This window comes from Polypterus senegalus, chromosome 6, assembly GCF_016835505.1.
Source record: "Polypterus senegalus isolate Bchr_013 chromosome 6, ASM1683550v1, whole genome shotgun sequence".
NCBI lineage: Eukaryota > Metazoa > Chordata > Cladistia > Polypteriformes > Polypteridae > Polypterus > Polypterus senegalus.
Genome location: NC_053159.1, coordinates 10,346,785 through 10,372,293, shown reverse-complemented (window position 1 = coordinate 10,372,293; position 25,509 = coordinate 10,346,785). Strand labels below are relative to the sequence as shown.

Sequence of the window (25,509 nt, the reverse complement as noted above, 5' to 3'; positions counted from 1 at the left end):
GAAAAACAAGAACAGGAAGAAGAGGAAAAGAGGAAGGCCTAAGAGAAGGTTTATGGATGTGGTGAGAGAGGACATGCAGGTGATGGGTGTGACAGAACAAGATGACGAGGACAGGAAGATATGGAAGAAGATGATCCACTGTGGTGACCCCTGACGGGAGCAGCAAAAAGAAGAAGAACAAGAACAGGAAGAAGAAGAAGAGGAAAAGAGGAACGTCTAAGAGTAGGTTTATGAATGTGTTCAGAGAGAACATGCAGGTGATGGCTGTGACAGAGCAAGATGACAAGGACAGGAATACATGGAAGAAGATGATCCACTGTGGCAAGCCCTAACGGGAGCAGCCGAGAGAAGAAGAAGAAGAAGATGAAAAGAGGAAGGCCTAAGAGGAGTGTTATGGATGTGGTGGTTAAGGACATGCAGGTGATGGTTGTGACAGAGCAAGATGACAAGGACAGGAAGATATGGAAAACAATGATCTGCTGTGATGACGCCTAACAGGAGCAGCCAAAAGAAGAAGAACAAGAACAGGAAGAAGAAGAAGAAGAGGAAAAGAGGAAGGCCTAAGAGAAGGTTTATGGATGTGGTGAGAGAGGACATGTAGGTGATGGGTGTGACAGAACAAGATGACGAGGACAGGAAGATATGGAAGAAGATGATCCACTGTGGTGACCCCTGACGGGAGCAGCAAAAAGAAGAAGAACAAGAATAGGAAGAAGAAGAAGAGGAAAAGAGGAAGGTCTAAGAGTAGGTTTATGAATGTGTTCAGAGAGAACATGCAGGTGATGGCTGTGACAGAGCAAGATGACAAGGACAGGAATACATGGAAGAAGATGATCTGCTGTGATGACCCCTAACAGGAGCAGCCAAAAGAAGTAGAAGTAGAAGGAAAAGAAGAAGATGATGCTCAAGGGCTACTGGTAGTAGTAGAACATATTGTGCTTAACGTATGTTTTCTGCACTCAGATCCTAGGTATACTGTATATTATTTACTGATGTAAAGTGCTAGTGGTAGTTGTAGATAAGTGTTTAATGTACGGATTTTGGACTCAGATCATATTGTTTACTGAGGTCAAGTTCTAGTAGTAATATAAAAGTGTTAATGTATACTTGTTGGAATCATATCCTATTTAAAATGTCTTTACTGAGCTCAAGTACTAGTAGTAGTAGTACATACATATACCAATAAGCGTATCTAATGTATACTTACTGGACTCAGACTCTACGTATATACCATTTATACATCTTAACTGCTAGTAGAAGTAATGCATAAGTGTTAATGTATATTTGTTGGACTTGATTACCATGTATTGTTTATTGAGCTCAGGTGCTAGTACTAGTAGTAGTAGTACATACGTATACCAATAAGCGTATCTAATGTATACTTACTGGGCTCAGACTTTATTTATATATTATTTACTTATCTAAACTGTTAGTAGTAATAATAATATAGTGTTAGTGTTGTAGTGTGTGGTTGGGGCCCTTGCCTGGCCAGGATGCCTCCACACCGGGAGGACCGGGGGATCAAGAGTGGCCAGAGCGTTAACCTCCCACAGGATGTTAGATGGCAGTCCCCCTGGGTTGCAGTGCCTTGGACTCCCGCAGGGCTTCATGGGAGTTGAAGTATGGTACAGCCTTGTTGGGGCCTATAGGCACCGCCAGGGGGGTGCTGCAGCAGGAGCTGCTGAGCCCTTATGGGCAGTTCTGGGGCTGGTCATGGGATTCCAAACCGTTGCTCTGGGGTTGTGGGATAGCAGCACCCGATTAACAAAGCAGACATGTTAAAATGAAACACAAAATGTAATGAAACGGACTTAAAAAAATGAACACAACAAAACATTTATCAATTTACTGTGTGTACATACAGTATATATGCATATACTGTATAAACACAAACATGCACATTTTACACATATATACACATATGTATTGTATATACAGTATATATAGATATGTCTGTATGTGTGTGTGTGTGTAAATAAATATATCGTATATGTAAAGTTACATACATCATTTAGCTAAGGTGTGATTTAATAAGTTTCATTTGTATAGTATACCAACTCATCTGCATTTACCATGAAGTATTCGAGGAACGGTCCATAATGTGTGTAAGTGTGTGAGAGCAGCGCTGTGGGATCGTGAGTGCGTGTGTGTGAGCACACGATGAGCTTGCGTTAAGAGTAATGGAAGGCTCTGGATTCCTTTCTCCAAAGAAGCCACCCTGTATGTCTCCTGGCGCCAGAGATAGCAACTGTTGTTCTTGCGGCAGGCGCGACAAATCTTAACTCGCAGCGATCCTGCCTGCCGAATACACGCTGGCATCACCTGTTGAACTTTTTAAGGAACAGTTATATTGAGAGCGTGGTTCCACTATGTCTCCTAATTTTGATCTATATAATACAGAAGACATATAAACATATGCAATGGCAGATAGAGCAGCAATCAGTCCTGTGTGGTAATGCCTATGGGTGGAAAAGGTGTCAACATTAAGGACAAAAATGAAGCAATTCTATGACACCAGTTGTTCTGAAATTGAACAAATAATATTATTGAATGTCTGCTGTAGCCAAAAATAAAGTTATATATAACTGCTGCACTGTGAACCTTCCGAGAAAACCACTGAGAAAAATAAAAATAGCAGCCTTTGCATCTGATATGACCAATTGGAGTCACTAAAAATAAAAAAGGCCACAGCTTGAAATTCTCCTACTGTCTCAATAGTCTGCAAAAGTGACACGGGCTCCGATTTTAAGTTATGTAATATGACATGGTGAAGCAAGGAGAACATCCATTTTCCAACCCGCTGAATCCGAACACAGGGTCACGGGGGTCTGCTGGAGCCAATCCCAGCCAACACAGGGCACAAGGCAGGAACCAACAACCCACCGCAGGCAATGAGAGCAGCAACCGGCAAATCTGACATCCCCCCATCACAAAAAGTCACCTAATGTGACATCAGCTTTATATGACCGATAAGACTTTGTTTACGGCCTGTGCACTAATCTAGAATTAGAAATTTAACTGGACCAGTAGTGCAACTGGTAGGCTGCATTACATTCACCGATGTACCTTTCAAGTATATGACATACAGTATGCGCTTTCACTACATTTATCACATTTAAGGGGTTTTATATCTCTCTATTATATTGTGGTCAGCGGTCAGTCACAGGAGCGCCGCAAAGGACTGGACTTTCTCCGGTCCTGTTCAGCCAACATACATCAGACTTCCAATACAACTCGGAGTCCTGTCACGTTCAAAAGTTCACTGACAACACTGGTATGGTGGGCTGCATCAGGAGTGGGCAGCAGGAGGAGTATAGGAACCTAATCAAGGACTTTGTTAAATGGTGCGACTCAAACCACCTACACCTGAACACCAGCAAAACCAAGGAGCTGGTGGTGGATTTTAGGAGGACCAGGCCCCTCATGGACCCCATGATCATCAGAGGTGACTGTGCAGAGGGTACAGACCTATAAATACCTGGGAGTGCAGCTGGGTGATAAATTGGACTGGACTGACAATACTGATGCTCTGTGCAAGTGAAGACAGAGCCGACTATACTTCATTAGAAGGCTGGCGTCCTTCAACATCTGCAATAAGATGCTGCAGATGTTCTATCAGACGGTTGTGGCGGAGCCTCTTCTACGATGGTGTGCTGGGGAGGCAGCATAAAGAAGAAGGACGCCTCACGCCTGGACAAACTGGTGAGGAAGGCAGGCTCTATTGTAGGCACGGAGCTGGACAGTCTGACATCCATGGCAGAGCGACGGGCACAGAGCAGACTCCTGTCAATCATGGAGAATCCACTGCATCCACTGAACAGGATCATCTCCAGACAGAGGAGCAGCTTCAGAGACAGACTGCTGTCACCGTCCTGCTCCACTGACACACTGAGGAGACCCCACACTATGCGACTCTTCAGTTCCACCCGGAGGGGTAAACGTTAACATCATACAAAGTTATTGTCTGTTATACCTTCATTGTTATCACTCTTTAATGTAATATTGTTCTTTATCAGTATGCTGCTGCTGGAGTATGGGAATTTCCCCTTGGGATTAATAAAGTATCTATCTATCTATCTATCTATCTATCTATCTATCTATCTATCTATCTATCTATCTATCCATCTATTTATCTATCCATCTATCTATTTACATCTTTTTGCTGATAAGGAGCCATTAAAAACAGAGAAAAGAGCTGTTTAAGACTAAAATAAGCAACGAGGGTTCAAAATCTCAAGCGAGACCACTAAAGTGAAGCAGATGTGTTACTCGAGCAATGACGGCTTCTTATTAAGCAATTGGATTGGAGCAAAAACTGCAGCCACTGCAGCCCTCCAGGACCGTGATTGAGGACCCCCGCACTAGACTGGTGCTTACTTAATTACATTGACCTCTTTTGTAAGTCGCTTGGGAGTAAAGCATCTTCCAAGCCTTAAAGCCAGAAGTTATATAATAACAAGTTATTGAAGAAACAGTAAAGAAGAATATAACACAATGGGAATTTAAAATGTACAAGCAAGAGAAGAACATTCAGAGCATACAGCAAATCGCCCCCTTGACAGTCCTATCATGTCAAAGTCAAAGTGAAAAAGGCCATTTTGAAATCATCCGAAGTCAAGCGATCTTGAAAAACTAAAGGCAAACAACTCTAAAGCTGCCTCTCTCAAAGTCAGCACCGTTCACAAATGCTAACATCGCTTTGTCGTCTTTCTCAAAAGTCGCCACCTGCGGGGCTGTGGGATGGACGGTGCCACCATAAATGACAGCTATGTTCAGAATGTTCCACGTTTACCATGCAAGAAGCATTTCTGCAATAAAACACAAGAGTGTCTGCAAATTGGAATAAGTGGAGGCGAAGCTCATGACACGTAGAGGCAAGGAAGCTTGCATCCGTCATTCCTTGGGAGACTGCAGACGGCTTGAGCTTGGAACTCTCTAGAACTTTTGACATTATTTGCATTTATTTCTTGAGGTACTAGGGGGCTCCTCGACCACCCTCTCCCCCCCCAGGGTACGCTGTGCGCCAGCCACTTCGCATCTGTGCCGTTCGCATTGTGAAGGGGGGGCTGAACACATGCTAAGGAGATTCGGTCGGATCAGCTGCTGTCTTCCTGCTGCTGCCGAGCTGCGTGTTCTGTTTGTCATGCTGCACGCCGATCATTTAAAAGCCTGTACAGCAGCTGTCCTTTTGTCTCACTGGACGTTAAAGTGTCTCTGAGAAAATCACGTATTGTCTCTTTCCAAGATTTTTTTTTTTATAATAGAGAGATAAGAATAATAACTATAAACCTGACTCAACACACCCTATATAAAGGAATATAAGGACCACTCAAGGGCCTCTCCATCTTCTGTTGGCCTATCAAATAACACAATGACAACAATTCAAGTCAAGCCAAGTTGGGGAGCCTGTACTGGTACAGTGTGCTGCTGCACCCACCACACGACAAAACAGCTCGGGATCCCGGTTGGCAACCCCTCAGGCAGACACGCGGTCCAGTCCCACCCTCCGGAAATGACCCTCTATCTGCCACAGGCAGGTGTTACGTGGTTGTCCTCTTGGACTGGTTCCATGTGAATCCTGAATACAATCTGGACTGATTGAGGTCATTGATGTTAGGTAGAATGCCTGGGTGGTCTCGTGGCTTCGGACCCCCTGCAGATTTTATTTTTTCCTCCAGCCGTCTGGAGTTTTTTGTTTTTTCTGTCCTCCCTGGCCATCGGACCTTACTTTTATTCTATGTTAATTAATGTTCCCTGATCTTATATGTATATTTCTCTTCTGGTTCGTCCTGCTTCCACTTCAAAACCGGTCCCGCTCACACGCAGCCGACACGGCATTTCTCGATTCCTATTCGTCCTCTTCCAGAGATAACTCAACCTCCTGGCCACGGACCATGCTGTTTTAAAATACACGGGCAAATTTATCTCCAAATCTCTCCACGATACGCTAACACTTCTACCTCTCCAGGATATGGACAGTTGAATGTTTTTGACACAGCGCAAGCTACTGAAGTACGCTTACAAAATAAAGCAAACTCTTCATGCAGCGAAAATTTACTTCTCCAGCTAGATTCCATGCTCAGAACCATCAACCCCTTCGCTAAATCATACAAACACATGCATGAAATCGCTCAGTCCAATCCAACAGCATCTGTACAAATGGTTTTTAAGGAAAACGCTGGGCAGGATTTACGACGATACAATGCCCCGACATGTCACACCGATGTTGCAGCGATTTTCATCGGAAAAGATGGCGAACCCCCTGCCAAAAGGGACCTTTGCATTGTCACACACGTGCGATTAGGAGGCAGTCAAAGAACCTAAAGTTGAGTGAACTATCGCGAGATATGGAGTGGTCACGTGGTACTTACCTGAATCTCTTCTCTCCACCGAAAGCCTGGAGGAATTTAATTACCTCCACTTCTGGGTATACAAAATGGCCGACGCAACGTCACTTCCGGACATCACCAATGACATCACTTCCGGCTCATCATAATGACATTGGTTCCGGTTCCTGTCTGATGTCACTACATGCCAACCATTTCCTGTTTCCATAATCCTTACTGTATAAAACCACCATTTTCATCTCAATAAATTGTCAAATGTACCTTTGCAATAAAAGATTTTTGATCTCTTTTCTTATATATTGTCTGAGGGCAATATACGGGGGTGGTCCCCAAACCTTTATATTTGTCACGACTTATTCACAGCATCTATCCCAGAGGCTGTAAACAGATTTCCACACTCAATATGAATTGCAATCTTATGGTCTGCCCACTTTTATTCCCTTACGGAGACATTACCTGGCACAACATGTTCCCGATAAAAGAACCGCCAACCGAATCAGGGTTACTCAATGCCAATTTTACGCGTACAGATTAGCAATGAGGAATACATTTAGTATTTTACACTCCAGCGGTGAACTATTCCAACAGTACGTCGTAGATGTGTATGGTAAAACAGAGGGCGCGTGTCTCGACTATCTCAGATTACATCAACAAGATCTGCTCGTGGAATAATACAAAGGATTATCAGACAATAACAACGTACGTGTAGGCAAAATGATCATATTACCGTCCACATGTCCAGGAAGTCCAAGATACATGCAACAAAACTATTGTTGTCCATGGCTTTTTCTACGGTTAGATCTTTCGACTCATTATCTGTCGTCTCCAGCGAAACACCTATTCACAACTGCGTCTTTCAAGAACTATTTCTTTCTTCCTGACTGCTGAATTCCTTTCCCACCGTTTTCCGTACCTATTCTTACACTGCCATATGCTACGGCGGGCGTCAGCTAGTTTTAATTATTTATTTTGTCTTTTCTCTCTTTCTTCATCATGTAAAGCGCTTTGAGCTCCATTGTTTGTATGAAAATGTGCTGTAGAAATAAATGTTGTTGTTGTTGTTGCTGGTTCAGCCACTCGGGTCCCCAAAAATGAGGATCCTACAAGCTGGATCACCCTCGGGGAATGGCGCCACATGGCTGTAGTGCCGTAACTGACGCTCCCTCACAGTGCAGGTCAAGTGCCTCATTCGGGACTCCATGAGCAACACAAAGTCAGACCAGTGGTACCCGAGGACCCTCTGAAGAGACACAGTACATGAAGGTGCTCAGTCTTCATCTCTGGTCACTGGATAGCATCCATGTCTCACAAACAGGGAGCACCAGGACTCTAAAGACTTGGACCTTCGTCCTTTTGCAGAGTGCCACACACCCCTTTATGGCGACCACATGATACCTCCCCAATACGCTCCCAATCTGTCTACTGATGTCATAGGAACAGTCACGTAATAAAAAGCTGTTTGCCGGGAAGAGACTAAAAAGCAGGAATAATTCCAGACTGCCAATGATGAGGACAAAGGTTATGAATTCTGATTATATGAAGCAATAATGCTTTACAGCTGAGGTATTTACACAGTAGCCCAACTGCCAGATCTTAATGACAAGTGTGGTTACTATTTAAAGCCCAGGCTAACATTTCCTGTCATTCATCCTTTATAGTGCAGCTAATAACAGCAACAAACAAACAGGCAGACAGAGCCGGGCAGCAGACTGGCCTTGATCGTGGCAAAAATGATTTACAAAAAAAAAAAACTATTAAGTGCCTGTGGTGGGCTGGCACCCTGCCCAGGGTTTGTCCCTGCCTTGTGCCCTGTGCTGGCTGGGATTGGCTCCAGCAGACCCCCATGACCCTGTGTTGGGATATAGCAGGTTGGACAATGGCTGACTGACTGACACTGACTGACTGACTATTAAGTGCGGTGGATGGCTGAGCCAAAGATACAGGAGGAACAACGTGAATTCTGCTCTGGCCGTCGAGCAGTTTGTCTCCCTGAAACACTTGCTGAGAGTACAAAGGCGATTGACTACAAAGTCTAGATTTGGAAAAAAGGCAAGCGGCCGTGTCGCGTCCCTCTGCATTTTATGTGGGAGGTGGTGCAGGGATGTGGGGGAATAGCAGGGCCGCTCTAACGTCACAATTTGTCCCCTGTGTGAATGCAGTAAAAGCCGTGTCTGAATACTTGCTGTTCACTGGTTGGGTGTTGAGCTCCATCAAGGCTGTGTCTTTATCACTAATCCTGTTTTGGGGGTTTTCATGGACGAGACACCAAAGCCTCACAGACGATGATACCTCACAGCCGAGGGAGACCTGGCACAGCATCCTTGCTTTATGCTGTCAATGTTGTCCTGTTTTCCTCGTTTCACTGAGATCTTCATTGTGCACTCAGGCACTGAATCGACTGGGATGAGGATTACAACCTCCAAGTGTGAGACCAGGGTGCTCTCTTGGGGAAAAAAAAAATAACTGGATTTTTATCACCGTGGGGGCCGGGACCAACCAGAATCTTCATTATATTGCCAACAGTATTGGGACGCCTGACGCATGACCTTTAATGACATCCCATTCTGAATCCATAGGCTTTAATATGGAGTTGGCCCACCCTTTGCAGCTATAGTTGTGCTTGAAAGTTTGTGAAGCCTTTAGAATTTTCTATATTTCTGCATAAATATGACCTAAAACATCATCAGATTTTCACTCAAGTCCTAAAAGTAGATAAAGAGAAACCAGTTAAACAAATGAGACAAAAATATTATACTTGGTCATTTACTTATTAAGGAAAATGATTGAATATTACATATTTGTGAATGGCAAAAGTATGTGAACCTCTAGGATGATCAGTTAGTTTGAAGGTGAGGTGTCAGGTGTTTTCAATCAATGGGATGCCAATCAGGTGTGAGTGGGCACCCTGTGTTATTTAAAGAACAGGATCTATCAAAGTCTGCTCTTCACAACACATGTTTGTGTGTATCATGGCACGAACAAAGGAGATTTCTGAGGACCTCACAAAAAGAGTTGTTGATGCTCATCAGGCTGGAAAAGGTTACCAAACCATCTGTAAAGAGTTTGGACTCCACCAATCCACAGTCAGACAGATTGTGTACAAATGGAGGAAATTCAAGACCATTGTTACCCTCCCAGGAGTGGTCGACCAACAAAGATCACTCCAAGAGCAAGGCGTGTAATAGTCGGCGAGGTCACAAAGGACCCCAGGGTAACTTCTAAGCAACTGAAGGCCTCTCTCACATTGGCTAATGTTCATGTTCATGAGTCCACCATCAGGAGAACACTGAACAACAATGGTGTGCATGGCAGGGTTGCAAGGAGAAAGTCACTGCTCTCCAAAAAAAACATAGCTGCTCGTCTGCAGTTTGCTGAACATCACGTGGACAAACCAGAAGGCTATTGGAAGAATGTTTTGTGGACGGATGAGACCAAAATAGAACTTTTTGGTTTAAATGAAAAGCGTTATGTTTGGAGAAAGGAAAACACTGCATTCCAGCATAAGAACCTTATCCCATCTGTGAAACATGGTGGTGGTAGTATCATGGTTTGGGCCTGTTTTGCTGCATCTGGGCCAGGACAGCTTGCCTTCATTGATGGAACAATGAATTCTGAATTATATCAGAGAATTCTAAAGGAAAATGTCAGGACATCTGTCCATGAACTGAATCTCAAGAGAAGGTGGGTCATGCAGCAAGACAAGACCCTAAGCACACAAGTCGTTCTACCAAAGAATGGTTAAAGAAGAATAAAGTGAATGTTCTGGAATGGCCAAGTCAAAGTCCTGACCTTAATCCAATCGAAATGTTGTGGAAGGACCTGAAGTGAGCAGTTCATGTGAGGAAACCCACCAACATCCCAGAGTTGAAGCTGTTCTGTACCGAGGAATGGGGAAAAATCCTCCAAGCCGTGTGCAGGAATGAGCAAAAGTTACCAGAAACGTTTAGTTGTAGTTATTGGGGGGTCACACCAGATACTGAAAGCAAAGGTTCACATACTTTTGCCACTCACAAATATGTAATATTTGATCATTTTCCTCAATAAATAAATGACCAAGTATAATATTTTTGTCTCATTTGTTTAACTGGTTTCTCTTTATCTACTTTTAGGACTTGAGTGAAAATCTGATGATGTTTTAGGTCATATTTATGCAGAAATATAGAAAGTTCTAAAGGGTTCACACACTTTCAAGCACAACTGTATGACAGCTTCAACTCTTCTGGGAAGGCTTTCCACAAGGCATTCATGGGAATTTGTGACCAGAAGAGCATTTGTGAGGTCAGGCACTGATGTTCGACGAGAAGGCCTGGCTTTCTCGCCGTCTCTGCAGTCTCTAATTCATCCCAAAGGTGTCCCGTCGGGTTGAGGTCAGGGCTCTGTGCGGCCACACCAAACTCGCTCCTCCATTCCTTTATAGGCTTTGCTTTGTGCACTGGTGTGTGTGCAGTCATGTTGCCGTTCCCAAACTGTTCCCACAAAGTTGGGGGCATGAAACTGTCCAAGATGGCTTCGTATGTGGAAGCATTAAGAGTTCCTTTCACTGGAACTAAGGGGCCAAGCCTGACCTTGAAAAACAATCCTTCACCAAACTCTACACTTGGCACAATGCAGTCAGGCAAGAACCGTTCTCCTGGCCTGACTCGTCCATCGGACTGCGTGATTCGTCACTGCAGAGGACATGTCTGCACTGCTCTCGAGTCCAGTGGCGGGTGGTGGGCTTTACACCACTGCATCCGACGCTTTGCATTGCACTTGGTGATGTCAGGCTTGGCTGCAGCTGCTCGGCCATGGAGACCCATTCATTCCATGAAGCGCTCTCTCTCACTCTCTACACTGCACTGTTCTTGAGCTTTTGAGGGTCTGTAGCTATTGACTCTGCAGAAAGTTGATGACTTCTGCCCACTGTGCGCCCCAGCATCCACTGTCCCCGCTCTGTGATTTGACGTGGCCTACCACTTCATGGCTGTTGTTCCCAATTGCTTCCACATTGTTACAATACCACTAACAGTCAAGCGTGGAATATTTAGTACTTAATATCACAAATATCACAGTACCACTCCTGAGAGCGACCCATTACTTCACAAATGTTGGTAGAAGCCATGCCTAGGGGCTCGAGTTTATAAACCTGTGGTCATGGAAGTGATTGGAACGCCTGAATTCAATGATTTGGGGGGGGGGGTCCTAATACTTTTTGCATATTGCTAGGACTGACTAGTTTTTCTGGGTGGCACGGTGGTGCAGTGGTAGCGGCGTTGCCTCACAGTAAGGAGACCGGCCGGGGTTCGCTTCCCTGCATGGAGTTTGCATGTTCTCCCCGTGTCTGTGTGGGTTTCCTCCCACAGTCCAAAGACATGCAGGTTAGGTGCATTGGCGATCCTAAATTGTCCTGTGTGTGTGCGCCCTGCGGTGGGCTGGCACCCTGCCTGGGGTTTGTTTCCTGCCTTGTGCCCTGTGGTGGCTGGGATTTGCTGCAGCAGACCGACCCCCCGTGACCCTGTAGTTAGGATATAGCGGGTTGGATAATGGATGGATGGACTATTTTTCTCATGGTAAGGATACATTTTCTATTTGCTTGTGCGACTTCTCACGTAAATGCAAAGCCCCAGGAAGTCACGTATGATTTGGTCTGTCGGTAGGAAGCCATGCCCACCAGGCGAGGGTGAAAGGTTTAGAAGGACTAAGTCCTGAGCCCTCGCACACAGCTGGACTTCTTTTAAAATGGCCAAATTGCATGACATGAGTGTTAGAAAACGATAAACTATTTTACAATGTGTGTGCAATCGCAAAACACCGATAATACTAGACAACTGTCTTGGCTTAAAAAAATTGACATACCTTTATTTGGTAAGGTTTAAAGCTTTTCCTCCATGCCCCATAGACTATAATGTAAATTGCCAGTGCGGGCAACATTTTTCTTTTTTTTTTTTAATTTATAGAAAGCAATTCACTTTGAGAACACAATTTTGCTTGGCAAATGCATATACAGCATATTTGCGAAGAATTAAATTCGACTTTAAAAATACGAAACTTGTCTTTTAACTTGAGAACATAATTTTGTGTGGCAAATACATAGATAGCAGGCTTGTGAAGAAATAACTTTGACTTGAAAAATATGAAACTTGTCCTTTAGGTTTAGAACACAATTTCTCATTGTAAATGCATATATGTAGCATATTTGTGAAGAAATAACTTTGACTTGAAAAATACCAAACTTATCCTTTAAGGGATTTCCTATAAAAAACATTAAATACATTATAAGGAAGTAAAATAGATTTTTACACTTCTCCAAGATGCTTTTGATCAATCCAAAGAGGGCACAATACGAATTGTACGTCCAGTCGTAAGATGGCAGAACACTCCTCTGACCTAATAACATCCGCACTGCTAGTAAACGAGGTCAATACGAGTAAATCCTAAAAACGACTTTAGAAGCTAACGCACCATCGTCATACAAACTGAGCTAAAGCAGAGAACTTTTAGCTTTCAGAAACTAAAAAAAGAAAGATGCTTATTACAAAGGGTAGCAAAATGTACAGGCTAACTGAGGCCACTTTTTGTTTTATTTGCACCGACTATTAATAAAGGAAAGGCAGACTTCCTATGAGGAGCACACCCCATACATTGCACTGCGTTATATCCTGAAGAAATCAAATCAGCTTCCTGCATAGTAGGGCATAAGGAAATTGTCATTTTCCTGCATCTGTACTGCGTATCACCCTTTATAATGTTTGTTGTTTAGGTAAATGAACATAAAGCTACAGATGCAAAGACAGATCTTTATAGGCGGAGTGGTGGCTCTGAGGCTAGGGATCTGCACTGGCAATCGGTTCGAATCCCGTAAATGCCAAAAGGGACTCTGCTCTGTTGGGCCCTTGAGCCAAGGCACTTAACCTGCAACTGCTGAGCGTTTTGAGTAGTGAGAAAAGCTCTATATAAACGCAAAGAATTATTATCATTACTAGCGACTGGGTGCCGATCGAATCGGGCTACAAATTCTACGTTTGTGAAATCCATACTTTCTCTGCAAAGAATTATTTGTTTTTTTTAAGTCCTTGAAATGATTTTGTTATCATGGCACTGATTTGTGACCTTTTCGGCTGATGTAACGAAGAGCTACCTGCTCAAACGGGGCTGCGAGACGTGAACTCAGCTTTTCGGCGCACCTCATTTGATTTTTTCCAGCAAACAAATTTTCAAAACAAACCGTATTTTACGACTCTAATCAGAGTCGGAGTAATAATTATGTTGGCGTGGTCATTTTAGATCTGAGATAGGCTAAAATTTCAACAATGACTGTTGTCAATACCCAGCCGGCATTACTCACTTCACCAATTGATGTCAGAAGGACGGATGCCAAAACCGAACTGCCCAAAGATTTCGACGTACCAAGCAAATGGCGATACGTTCTAAATTACTTACGGTTCCGGAGCTGTCGAAGGGTTTAAGTCAGTCGACGATGTTAGTCCTGGAAAATACGTCCCACCAAACCAACGTTCCAAAAACCAACCAAACTTACGGTTATCTGCTCGAACCAACACCGACTTACTATACTCGGCCGTCCAGCAGCGTCACTGAAGCATTCGAACATTAGTGATGGGTCATTCTTGAACGATTCGTTCATTTTGACCGAATCTTTAATGTGACTCGGGAAGAACGAGTCGTCTCGTGGGAGTGATTCGTTCAGTCGCGCATGCACATTTGCACAACTTCCTATAGTTTCTGTATTGGAATTATTGATTCACCTGTCTCGAGTCTTCGGGTTTTTCGAGTCGTTCGTTCATCACGTGACAGCCCCATAAGCTTAACCTAGTATGCAGTCTGAGCCGGAAACAGAATTGATTAGTTCATCTCTCGAGTCTTCGGGTTCGGGTCATTCGTTCATCACGTGACAGCCCCATAAGCAACCTATGCAGTCTGAGCCAGAAGAGAATTGAACGAAATGACTCGAAAAAACATTCGTTCATTTTGCTGAACGAGACTCAAAGGTCCGAGTCGGTAAAATGATCCGAACTTCCCATCACTATTGAACATTCTTAGCCAACCATGCAATACTGCGTCCGTGTTTGCCACGTGATGTTCTAACTACAGAGGCAGAGTCCCATTGCATGGTTCTAACTTGTCTTGAGTTGAGGTATTGACACGAACACCATACATACCGGGTATTGACGTGAACACCATACATACGGATAGTATCAAATTATATATAAGGATTATTATTATTATATTAATGTTACAGAATGCATGCAATGTACAAAAGTCAACTGAGTTCACAGCATCCTGCGTTGTACGGCTTACTGACAATTCATAAATATAACTTACCTTCACTGAGAATCCATTAAGAAATTTTCGATTGGAAAAATTTCAACGTACCTCTATACTATTTTTATTCTACGTGTAAAGACGTGTATTGTCAAAATGCAATACATAATGGTGCTCAGGAACTGCTAGAGGCGCAGACGCGGTCGTGTGCTCGCCCTGTCGAGTGCTGTATGCCGGTGCACACATTTAAATAAGCAATTCTAGCAAAAAATTGTGCATTTCCTACCAGTAATCATCTATAGACAGAATTTGTACCTAGTGCTTCGTGTTTACTGTTATTTTAATTTATAAGGCCAAATCTGTGTCAGCTAAACTATTAATAAACAAATACAATGCATTCAGAAAGTATTCCATCCTCTTCACTTTTTTCCCTTGTGCCGTCCCCCACCACAACCTATCGTCTAAAGGGGACGGGCAAAAGCTTTAGATGCATCAAAAATTTCGTTCTCCGGTTTTCGATGGATCTTGACATTTTAGGGTCCCCCTATACCGAAAACATCGATATCTTGATGATGGGTGTGTGTCCGTCTCTGTGTGTGTCACAGCTTCTTGAGGACGGTCGACGACTGGATGGAAAAACACCAAGCTCGAAACTTCAGCCTGTTATGAGATGACGACTTGCTGATTAGTTTTTGAGCGAAATCGTGCGAGAGAAAGAGGCACTCAAATCCCGTAATTTTGCAATTAATGATGAATTCTTCCAATTAATTGCTATCATAATGACCTATTTTATAATAGAGGTGAGCACAGGAGTGATAAATAATCACTGAAATGTTAGAAAATTCTTCACGTAATTTGGTTCCGAGGGTGCAGTCTACTTACACTCACGTCTGAATTTTTTACATTTTGTTACGTTGCAGCCTTGTGCTAAAATCATTTAATTCCTTATTTCCTCCTCAAACAATACTCAGGAGCCCAGAATGACAAAACAAAAACACAAATTTTAGACATTTTAGTAAATCTATTACAAACAAAACATTAACAATATGACACTGACACAAATATTCAGCCCCATTGCTATGACACATAGAGAAGGCTACAAAATATTCCTGAAGCATTGGAGGTTCCCAAAAACCACAGTGGCCTTCATAAAATTCTTAAATGGAAGAAGTCTGGAACAACTGGAACTCTTCCTAGAGCTGACCAACTGGCCAAACTAAGGATTTGTGGGAGAAAGACCCGGTTAAAAGAAGTGACCAAGAACCCGACTGTCATTCTGATTGAGCTCCAGAGAACTTGTGTGGAGACGAGAGAAAACTCCAGAAGGATATACAGGTGCTGGTCATAAAATTAGAATATCATGACCAAGTTGATTTATTTCAGTAATTCCATTCAAAAAGTGAAACTTGTATATTAGATTCATTCATTACACACAGACTGATGTATTTCAAATGTTTATTTCTTTTAATTTTGATGATTATAACTGACAACTAATGAAAGTCCCAAATTCAGTATCTCAGAAAATTAGAATATTGTGAAAAGGTTCAATATTGAAGACACCTGGTGCCACACTCTAATCAGCTAATTAACTCAAAACACCTGCAAAAGCCTTTAAATGGTCTCTCAGTCTAGTTCTGTAGGCTACACAATCATGGGGAAGACTGCTGACTTGACAGTTGTCCAAAAGACGACCACTGACACCTTCATCAAGGAGGGCAAGACACAAAGGTCATTGCTAAAGAGGCTGGCTGTTCACAGAGCTCTGTGTCCAAGCACATTAATAGAGAGGCGAAGGGAAGGACAAGATGTGGTAGAAAAAAGTGTACAAGCAATAGGGATAACCGCACCCTGGAGAGGATTGTGAAACAAAACTGTGGGGGAGATTCACAAAGAGTGGACTGCAGCTGGAGTCAGAGCTTCAAGAACCACCAGGCACAGACGTATGCAAGACATGGGTTTCAGCTGTCGCATTCCTTGTGTCAAGCCACTCTTGAACAAGAGACAGCGTCAGAAGCGTCTTGACTGGACTGCTGCTGTGTGGTCCAAAGTTATGTTCTCTGATGAAAGTAAATTTTGCATTTCCTTTGGAAATCAAGGTCCCAGAGTCTGGAGGAAGAGAGGAGAGGCACAGAATCCACGTTGCTTGAGGTCCAGTGTAAAGTTTCCACAGTCAGTGATGGTTTGGGGTGCCATGTCATCTGCTGGTGTTGGTCCATTGTGTTTTCTGAGGTCCAAGGTCAACGCAACCATCTACCAGGAAGTTTTAGAGCACTTCATGCTTCCTGCTGCTGACGAACTTTATGGAGATGCAGATTTCATTTTCCAACAGGACCTGGCACCTGCACACAGTGCCAAAGCTACCAGTACCTGGTTTAAGGACCATGGTATCCCTGTTCTTGATTGGCCAGCAAACTCGCCTGACCTTAACCCCATAGAAAATCTATGGGTATTGTGAAGAGGAAGATGCAACACGCCAGACCCAACAATTCAGAAGAGCTGAAGGCCACTATCAGAGCAACATGGGCTCTCATAACACCTGAGCAGTGCCACAGACTGATCGACTCCATGCCACGCCGCATTGCTGCAGTAATCCAGACTAAATATTGAGTGCTGTACATGCTCAGACTTTTCATGTTCATACCTTTCAGTTGGCCAACATTTCTAAAAATCCTTTTTTTGCATTGGTCTTAATTGATATTCTAATTTTCTGAGATACTGAATTTGGGACTTTCATTAGTTGTCAGTTATAATCATCAAAATTAAAAGAAATAAACATTTGAAATACATCAGTCTGTGTGTAATGAATGAATCTAATATACAAGTTTCACTTTTTGAATGGAATTACTGAAATAAATCAACTTTGTCATGATATTCTAATTTTATGACCAGCACCTGTATACTATATGAAAATGTACCAAGCAGTTACATGGGAATAATAATAATAAGATGCAACGAAGGGGGGCAAACTGCACAGAGAAAGGGCAAAATAGAATGAAATCACTCCATTCAGGGAGCCGGAGTCGGGTGGAAGAGGACGGAGCTTGCGAGAGGGAGGAGTGGAGGCGGCAAGAAAGGAGAATTAAAGAAAGGACTGTGAGTGACTGGTGCACTGTGCTGCATGTTCAGAGCAGAAAATAATAAAAGCGTGTGTTTTAGACATTGGCTGTCTCGGTGTCTGTCTGTGACAAGGCTGATCTTCAACTATAGAAATATATATATATATATATGTATTCATTGCATTCGTAGTCTGAATCACAATTTGATTGTATGGGTGGTTACCTACCAGGTAAAACTTGTGGTTGATCTGCAATCTGCCATGATGCCCTCTTTCAATTGCGAGAAGCAAATCATAGAATGGTTGAAAATAGTTTTACTGTCAAATAATGCAAAGAGTACACGAGTACACTCATCAAGCGTACACACTCACTGCACCCTCTCTTGGTACCATATACATATGATATATATATATATATATATATATACAGTATATAGGGGTGGTACGGTGGTGGTGCTGCTGCCTCGCAGTAAGGAGACCTGGGTTTGCTTACCAGGTCCTCCCTGCGTGGAGTTTGCATGTTCTCCCCGTGTCTGCGTGGGTTTCCTCCCACAGTCCATAGACATGAAGGTTAGGTGCATTGGCGATCCTAAATTGTCCCTAGTGTGTGCATGTGTGTGTGCCCTGTGGTAGGCCGGTGTCCTGCCCGGGGTTTGTTTCCTGCCAAGTGCCCTGTACTGGCTGGGATTGGCTCCAGCAGACCCTCGTGACCCTGTATTAGGAAATAGCAGGTTATATATATGTATATACCGTAGATCCCGTTATATAAGCCGAGAATTTCGTCCTAGATTTTTGGCTTGGAGTTTGGGGGTCACTTTATACAACGAGTACCGTTTCAGATTCAAGATTTCCAGCGCAATGCCGGTTTTGCCGATGAATACGGAAGTAAATAATGACGAAACCACAGAGCCATCTTTCAGATGAAGAAGTAACTTTGCATGCCGGTACTTTAAATTAAATAAAGAATTTATTCAAAAAAAAGTTTTAGTTGTTGATTTTATTAATAAAATTTATAATAAATTATTAGGAAGTTTAAAATGAAATTTTTTGTTTTAATTTACGACCAACATCTTGCGTTACGAAATGGATGCGGTCACGTGTATCCGCTTGCGCGATTGTAAACAAACAACCGAGGCGTTAGTAGCGTCAGTCGGAGCCCAGATACATGTGTTTGTGGATGTAATTTCCGTCATTGCAGTGATTTACCTATATATATGATTCATTAAGACCATGCAAGCAAGACACATAATTGCTAAGGAAGGAAGAGAAGGTAAAAGCGATTGCAATCGAAACGAAGATGGACATTGTGTGGAAATATCTCCTCCCTTCCTGCAGCCCAAAGATGTCAAATTAAATGGTAAGTACAGTATGAAATTGTTTCTAGAATAGAATGCCTTTTATTGTCACTGTACGCAGCTACAATGAGATTAAAAGCAGCTCCTTCAGTGCAGAAAAAAGTTCTGTATAGGGCTTGTTTGGTTGTTTTTTAGCTTTAGCGTAACGCCGGATCTGCGGCCCCACTTCCGCTTTCTTTCCCTCCTCCATCTGTGTCGTCTCCTAGACCCGACAACAATCCACAGAGAGCCCGCTGGTCTCGCTATGTTGTCTGGGATGTTGTGCTTGTGATGAAAAACACTCGAAACAGATGTCTGGCTCTGGACACCGATGTCTATAAGGTTCTGAATGGTGTAGTGGATGTTCGCCGAACCGATCGTGCAAACAAGGACAAAAAAGTACAAAACAACAAAAAGTGCACTGAAAAGGAGAGCCCTGAGCCGCTGCGACCATGCGCGCCACCATGCTCCTAGCTTAATCGAAGTATGCTAGGCACTTTTTATAACTTTTTGGTTAGTACATTAGAAAAATTATTGGTGTTTTGGTAAATTATGCACATTATATTATATATCAAAAATGCCGGCAGTCTCAAATTCTCGCCGATAAACATTATAAATATACCCGAAGAGACACTTTTAAGGAAATTTAGAAAATTTTGCTTGGAGAAGGGGGTCGGCTTAAATACCGGTCATCGGCAAATACATGCAATTTAGTAGGTAGAGAAGGGGTTTGGATAATATACCGGGTCGGCCTGTATTCCGGGATCTACGGTGTGTATATATATATGTATATATATATATATATATATATATATATATATATATATATATATATATATATATATATACTAGCAAAATACCTGCAGCGGAGAAGTATTGTGTTGAAGAAGTTATGAAAAAGAAAAGGAAACATTTTAAAAATAACGTAACCTGATTGTCAATGTAATTGTTTTGTGACTGTTATGAGTGTTGCTGTCATCAAGGATTTGATTATCATTATTTCTTTCAATCAGGTTCGTATTTGGAGGACGTGTTGTGTTCAAGTTTCATTCATCATAGTGATCACTACCCAAATTGCTACTCGTGAATCTAAGATGTTTAACAGGCATTCCCGGTATTAAGTTGTGGATTTGCCTGCGAATATTTAGCGGCAGCGTGTCTATGAACTTAATTTAAACTTAAGCTTTACACCGTTCTTTCCTATTGATATGTCTACAAAGGCTTGTTCAGATTCAGAGGGTTGTTCCTTTCTTACTGCATCAATAAGCAGCTCGTCTTCCTCTTTATCTGAGACATCACACACTGTATGCACGGGTTTACCTTTCCCAGTCCTGCAAACTTTAGCGAAGTGGTTCAATTCACCACATTTTTCACACTGTCTTTCTTTAGCTGGACATTGACATTTTCCACCGTGTGCTTTGTTTCCGCAGTAGCTGCACTTATGAATATGCTTGTACGCGTCACTCGCTTCATATTCTTTTGCTGCCTTCTCAGTTGTGTAATGCGTTTCTTGTTCAGCCCTCCTTGGAGCTCTCACTTGTTCTCTGCGTACTGCGTTCACAGTCAGTTCACGTGAGCCCCTCGGCGTACATGCATCGAAGGTTCTCAGCTGTGCTTGTGCTATCTCGTGTGATCTCACGATGTCCACGGCTTTATTTTGTGTTAGCTCAGACCCGGCACTTAAAAGTTTCTCTCGCACTTTTGCCGAGTTTGTGCCAAACACTATTCTATCCCTGACCATCTCATCTTCATTTGCATAAGCACAATCCTTCACCAGCAATTTTAACTCCGTTACAAAGTGATTGAAAGTCTCGTTTATACCCTGCATCTTCTCACTAAACTTATATCTCGTGAATATTATATTCATCTTAGGTATAACAAACGCCTCGTAGCGGCAGCATGTTGGATTGCTGCTGACGGACTGCCTTATATGGGCAGGCACTCAATTACGTGGGAGGCGTGAAGATGAGGGACGCAACTCCGCCTCACACGGCGACCGAGCTGCAGGCTATGGCCGTATATATGTACGTAAGCAGGTTCCAGTTATGACCGTTATGCGTAGAATTTCGAAACCTGCTTAACTTTTGTAAGTAAGCTGTAAGGAATGAGCCTGCCAAATTTCAGCCTTCTACCTACATGGGAAGTTGGAGAATTAGTGATGAGTGAGTCAGTCAGTGAGGGCTTTGCTTTTTATTAGTATATATATATATATATATATATATATATATATATATATATATATATTATATATATATATATAGATATATATATTATATATATATATATAGATATATATATATATATATATATATATATATATATATATATATATAGCATAGCATATGTGCAAGGCTGTATAATTTCTTATGAATACTAAAGATCATTTGTTAGGGTTTAAAATACAGTAAAGACATTTAACAATATGGTGGCACGGAGGCAAACCACTGGTATGTTGTAACACACAGTAAGGACGTGAACATGGTGCCCCTTACTTTGCGTAAATTTTACCACACACCATCTGTTTTGAGTACCGAATAGTACTCACTGTCAGATATTTAACTCTGATAAGTACTGCAGTTTTCTTTAAATTGAAACAATTGTCTAAAAAAAGATAACAATCACGAGCTGGAAACTTACAAGAGCGATTATATTACTGGCAGAACATAACCGAGTTACAACTGAGCACCAAACCACAAGAGCAATTACACTGCACTCCACGTGTAGGACAAAGACATGTTTCTCCTTGACTGACCCACAGTTTCAAATGACAAATCAAGCCATCGTGATTAAAGTGCACATTGCAGACTTTCATTTAAGAGGGTTTGCACTTACACTTTTTCTACACGGCCCACCATTTCAGGGCACCATAATGTTTGGCACACAGCAATGGCAGGTCAATTAAAGCTGTTGTCACATTTACTTCATTGTCACGTATGCCAGCATGCAATGGATACTTGAAGTCTGAGATTCACGGACATCACCAGGTGCCGAGGGTCTTCTCTGGTGATGCTCTGCCAAGCCTCTCATGCAGCCATCTTCAGCTCCTGCTTGTTTCGGTGGGCTTGTCCCCTTAAGTTTTCTCTTCAGCATATATAAGGTCTGCTCAGTTGGATTTCAATCAGGTGACTGGCTTGGCCATTCAAGAATTTCCCATTTTTTTAGCTTTGATAAACTCCTGTGTGGCCTCAGCAGTGTGTTTGGCTTATTATCTTGTGGTAGGATGAAGTGCCGTCCAGTGAGTTTGTGGGGACTTTACTGGAAGTGAGTTTGTGGGTACTTTACTGGAATTCGAGCAGATCAGATGTTTTTCTACACCTCAAAATTCATTGTGCGTCTGCCGTCAGCAGTTCTATCATCAGTGAAGAGAAGTGTGCCAGGACCTGTGCCAGCCATCCATGCCCAAGCCAGAACACCACCATGTTTAATAGATGAGGTGGTCTGCTTTGGATCTTGGGCAGTTCCTTTACGTCTCCACACTTTCCTCTCGCCATCACTCTGATCAGGTTCATCTTTGTCTCATTGGTCCAAGAGAGCTTTTCCCAGAATTCTGCAGGCTCTTTGAAGTCCTTTAGACAAACTGTAATCTTGCCGTCCTGTTTTTGTGGTGCTCATCTTGCAGTGTGTGCCCTCTATTTCTGCTGATAGTCATCTCTGACACACACATATCGGCCCCCTGAAGTCTGTTTCTGGTCTGTCAGACAGGCGTTGGGGGCTTTTTATTGACCATAGTGAGGATGCTTCTGTCCTTAGCAGTGGAGGTCTTCCTTGGCCTACCAGTCCCTTTGTGATTATTGAGCCTGCCAGTGTGTTCATTCTTCTTCATGATATTCCAGACACTTGATTTCACTCATCCTAAATTTTTCCTGATGTCTCCAATTGTTTTATTCTTGTGTTTCAGCCTCATGACGGCTTCTTTGACTTTCATCGGCTCAGCTCCTATGTCCTCATCTTGAACAATGGCAACTACAAACTCCAAAAGGTACAAGAAAGCAGAGGTATCTTATGAAGCCATGAAACCCAACTGAGGAATCACAAACACCTGGGACGCCAATTGTGCCAAACAGTATGGTGCCCTGAAAGATTTCATGTAGAAAATGTGTTGTGTGACCCGAAATGTCTGCAAATCCCTTTAAATGAAAGTCTGCAATGTGCACTTTAGTCCCGATATCTCAATTGTTTGATGTGTAATTTAAACTATGGAGTGGAGGGGGAAATCAAGGAAAAATGTGTCTTTGTCCCAAACATTCCAGAGGGCACTGCATTTATAATGTACCAGTAACGGCACACTGCAGTGAATACACTTGACTTGAACATACTCTGTTAACCCTTGACCTTCAGTTGCTTGAGCAATTCTCTTACGCTCTTTTCAGCCTGTCATAAATGCTGAGTGTACTCTTCATAGTCTTCATCCTCTTTCTCTGTACGTTTATCATTAATTTGCTCAGAGGTTGATGTGCTTGATGCTTCCTGAGCAGCTCCTCTTTTCTCCACTCTTAGCGACCCGCTTCTTCTCTTCTTCTGTCGGCATCTTTTCACGTTAAAACTGATTAGGTCAGTTTTTGTGTTGTAATTACTGAGTACGTTGCGTTAGTACACATGCAGAATTATTTAAGACAGCCTTCGGAATCGTGGCGCAGTGGTAGTGCTGTTGCCTCGTAGTAAGGAGACTTGGGTTCGCTTCCTGGGTCCTCCCTGCATGGAGTGTGCATGTTCTCCCCGTGTCTAAGTGGGTTTCCTCCCACAGTCCAAAGACATGCAGGTTAGGTGCATTGGCGATCCTAAAATTGTGTGTGTGTGCCCTGCAGAGGGCTGGCGCCCTGTTTGTTCCTGTCTTGTGCCCTATGCTGGCTTGGATTGGCACCAGGAGAATCCCGTGACCCTGTGCTAGGATATAGCGGGTTGGATACTGACTGACTGACTTCGGAATCAGCTTTACCCAAAAATGGTTGCCGTGATCTCGTATATAAGTCACAGCAAGAGCGGCGTTTAGGGGTGGCAAGTGGGGTGACCGCGCCTAAGGGGGCCCCGTGTGTCCCGTTCTTGCGGATTTGTCAAGTTATGTTCTCCTGATATATTTTGAAAAAGTGTTATCTGGCAAAAATTTAAATGAATAGTGTAATAAGAAAATTCGGTGTATGTTAACATTATTTTTTTATTAAATTCACGCTCACGTTTATGCAGTCCACACATAACGGTAACAGCGTTTGACGTAACCGGACCCGCGTGGGGCGCACACCACTAAGGCCGCCTCCGAGTCACTGATCCATTGCAAGGGGGTCAATTTTGAAGTTACTACTACTAATAATAATAACACATTTTATTTATATAGCGCCTTTCCCATGCAGTAAGCAGTGAGAGGGGACGCTGGTGCACGAGTGTTGCTGCTCGTCCTCCTTAACAAATCCACGGAGACACAGGGTCAAGATGCGAACTCCACAGACTGCAACAGGTCGAACTCCTTTTATTACTTTGAATTTCTGAGGCTGCAGCTCTACTTAGAGGAGCTCGGAGGAGTCCCGTAAACATGATTTGCTTTACTTATGCATTTTTTGAAAGGTTGAAAAGTTCACAATTGCGAGTTTTTAAATACAGGCTACTAGCGAACATCAATACCCCCCGATATTTGCATAAACGTAACGCCCTGTTTCTTGCCATTGGGGATTTCCTCTTTCCTTTGGGATTTCGGGGATTCCCCCGCCCCTTTAATCCCTGCAGGAACAACGGGAAAGCAACTCCAAGAGCCGGCCAGTCCGAGCTGCGAGGACTTCGGTAAACCCTCTTTAAATGTCAGCGAGTATTTTAACCAGCCCGGCACCTCCAGGTTTGCACACCGCGCAGCTGCACCACAAAACAATGCGAACAGCCAGACTTCTCTTGCAGGACGAGTTAGTTTGCCGGGTGTCTGAAACAATTACGTCATGGCGTGCTTCGCCTTATGACCCATCAAAGAGGTGGGGGGGTGGTTTGTTACTTGTCTGAGAATTTCAGAAACCAAATCAAGCAATGAATGAACTTTCTCGTCGCTAAAGACGCAACTACCCCCATCACCTTCCCCCTTGCAATGCAATTGGCAACATTTGAATTGCAGACAGGTTGACAAGGACAGCCGCTGTGATCGCGGCGGCTACAAAGACGAAGCAGCGCGCTCGACAAATAAACCGTTTGTCACAAAGGACTGGGGTGCAACTTGCGTGTCCAGCAGTCCCCAGCCCCATCCCCTAGTCAATCGATGGACTCGGTCTTACTTACTCCGTTCTTCTCGTCTGTCCCCCTCTCTCTCTCTCTCTCTCTCTCTCTTTCCTCTTACAGAGTTCACAAAGCGCAACAGGTTCCCAAGCAGGCTGGCGTGCACGCGCGCGCGTTCCCAGCTTCGCGTTGGCCGTCCTGTCTCTTCGCCTCATAGCGCAGCGCCGCCGGCTGTCAGCTGAGCCTCCGGCTCGAGGCACAGAGCGGCGATTGCGTCTCTTTTCAGTCCAATCCTAGAAACTCCGCCGCGCGCACGCATGCATGCATG

General features: G+C 43.3%; 1 protein-coding gene across 4 annotated transcripts in view; it reads right to left on the bottom strand.

The window, feature by feature from the left end:
- The window catches only part of LOC120530784 (nck-associated protein 5-like), a 746,735-nt gene that overhangs the window by 720,902 nt on the left and 324 nt on the right, over positions 1-25,509 (bottom strand). For 2 of the 4 annotated variants that reach the window (XM_039755381.1, XM_039755383.1), the window contains exon 1: positions 25,245-25,493. The exons of 1 other annotated variant lie outside the window; for it this stretch is intronic. The gene's annotated coding sequence lies outside the window, so the exon portion shown is untranslated. Of the gene's footprint in view, positions 1-25,244; positions 25,498-25,509 lie in introns of those variants that run through there. One more of the 4 variants, XM_039755389.1, reaches the window with a different exon arrangement.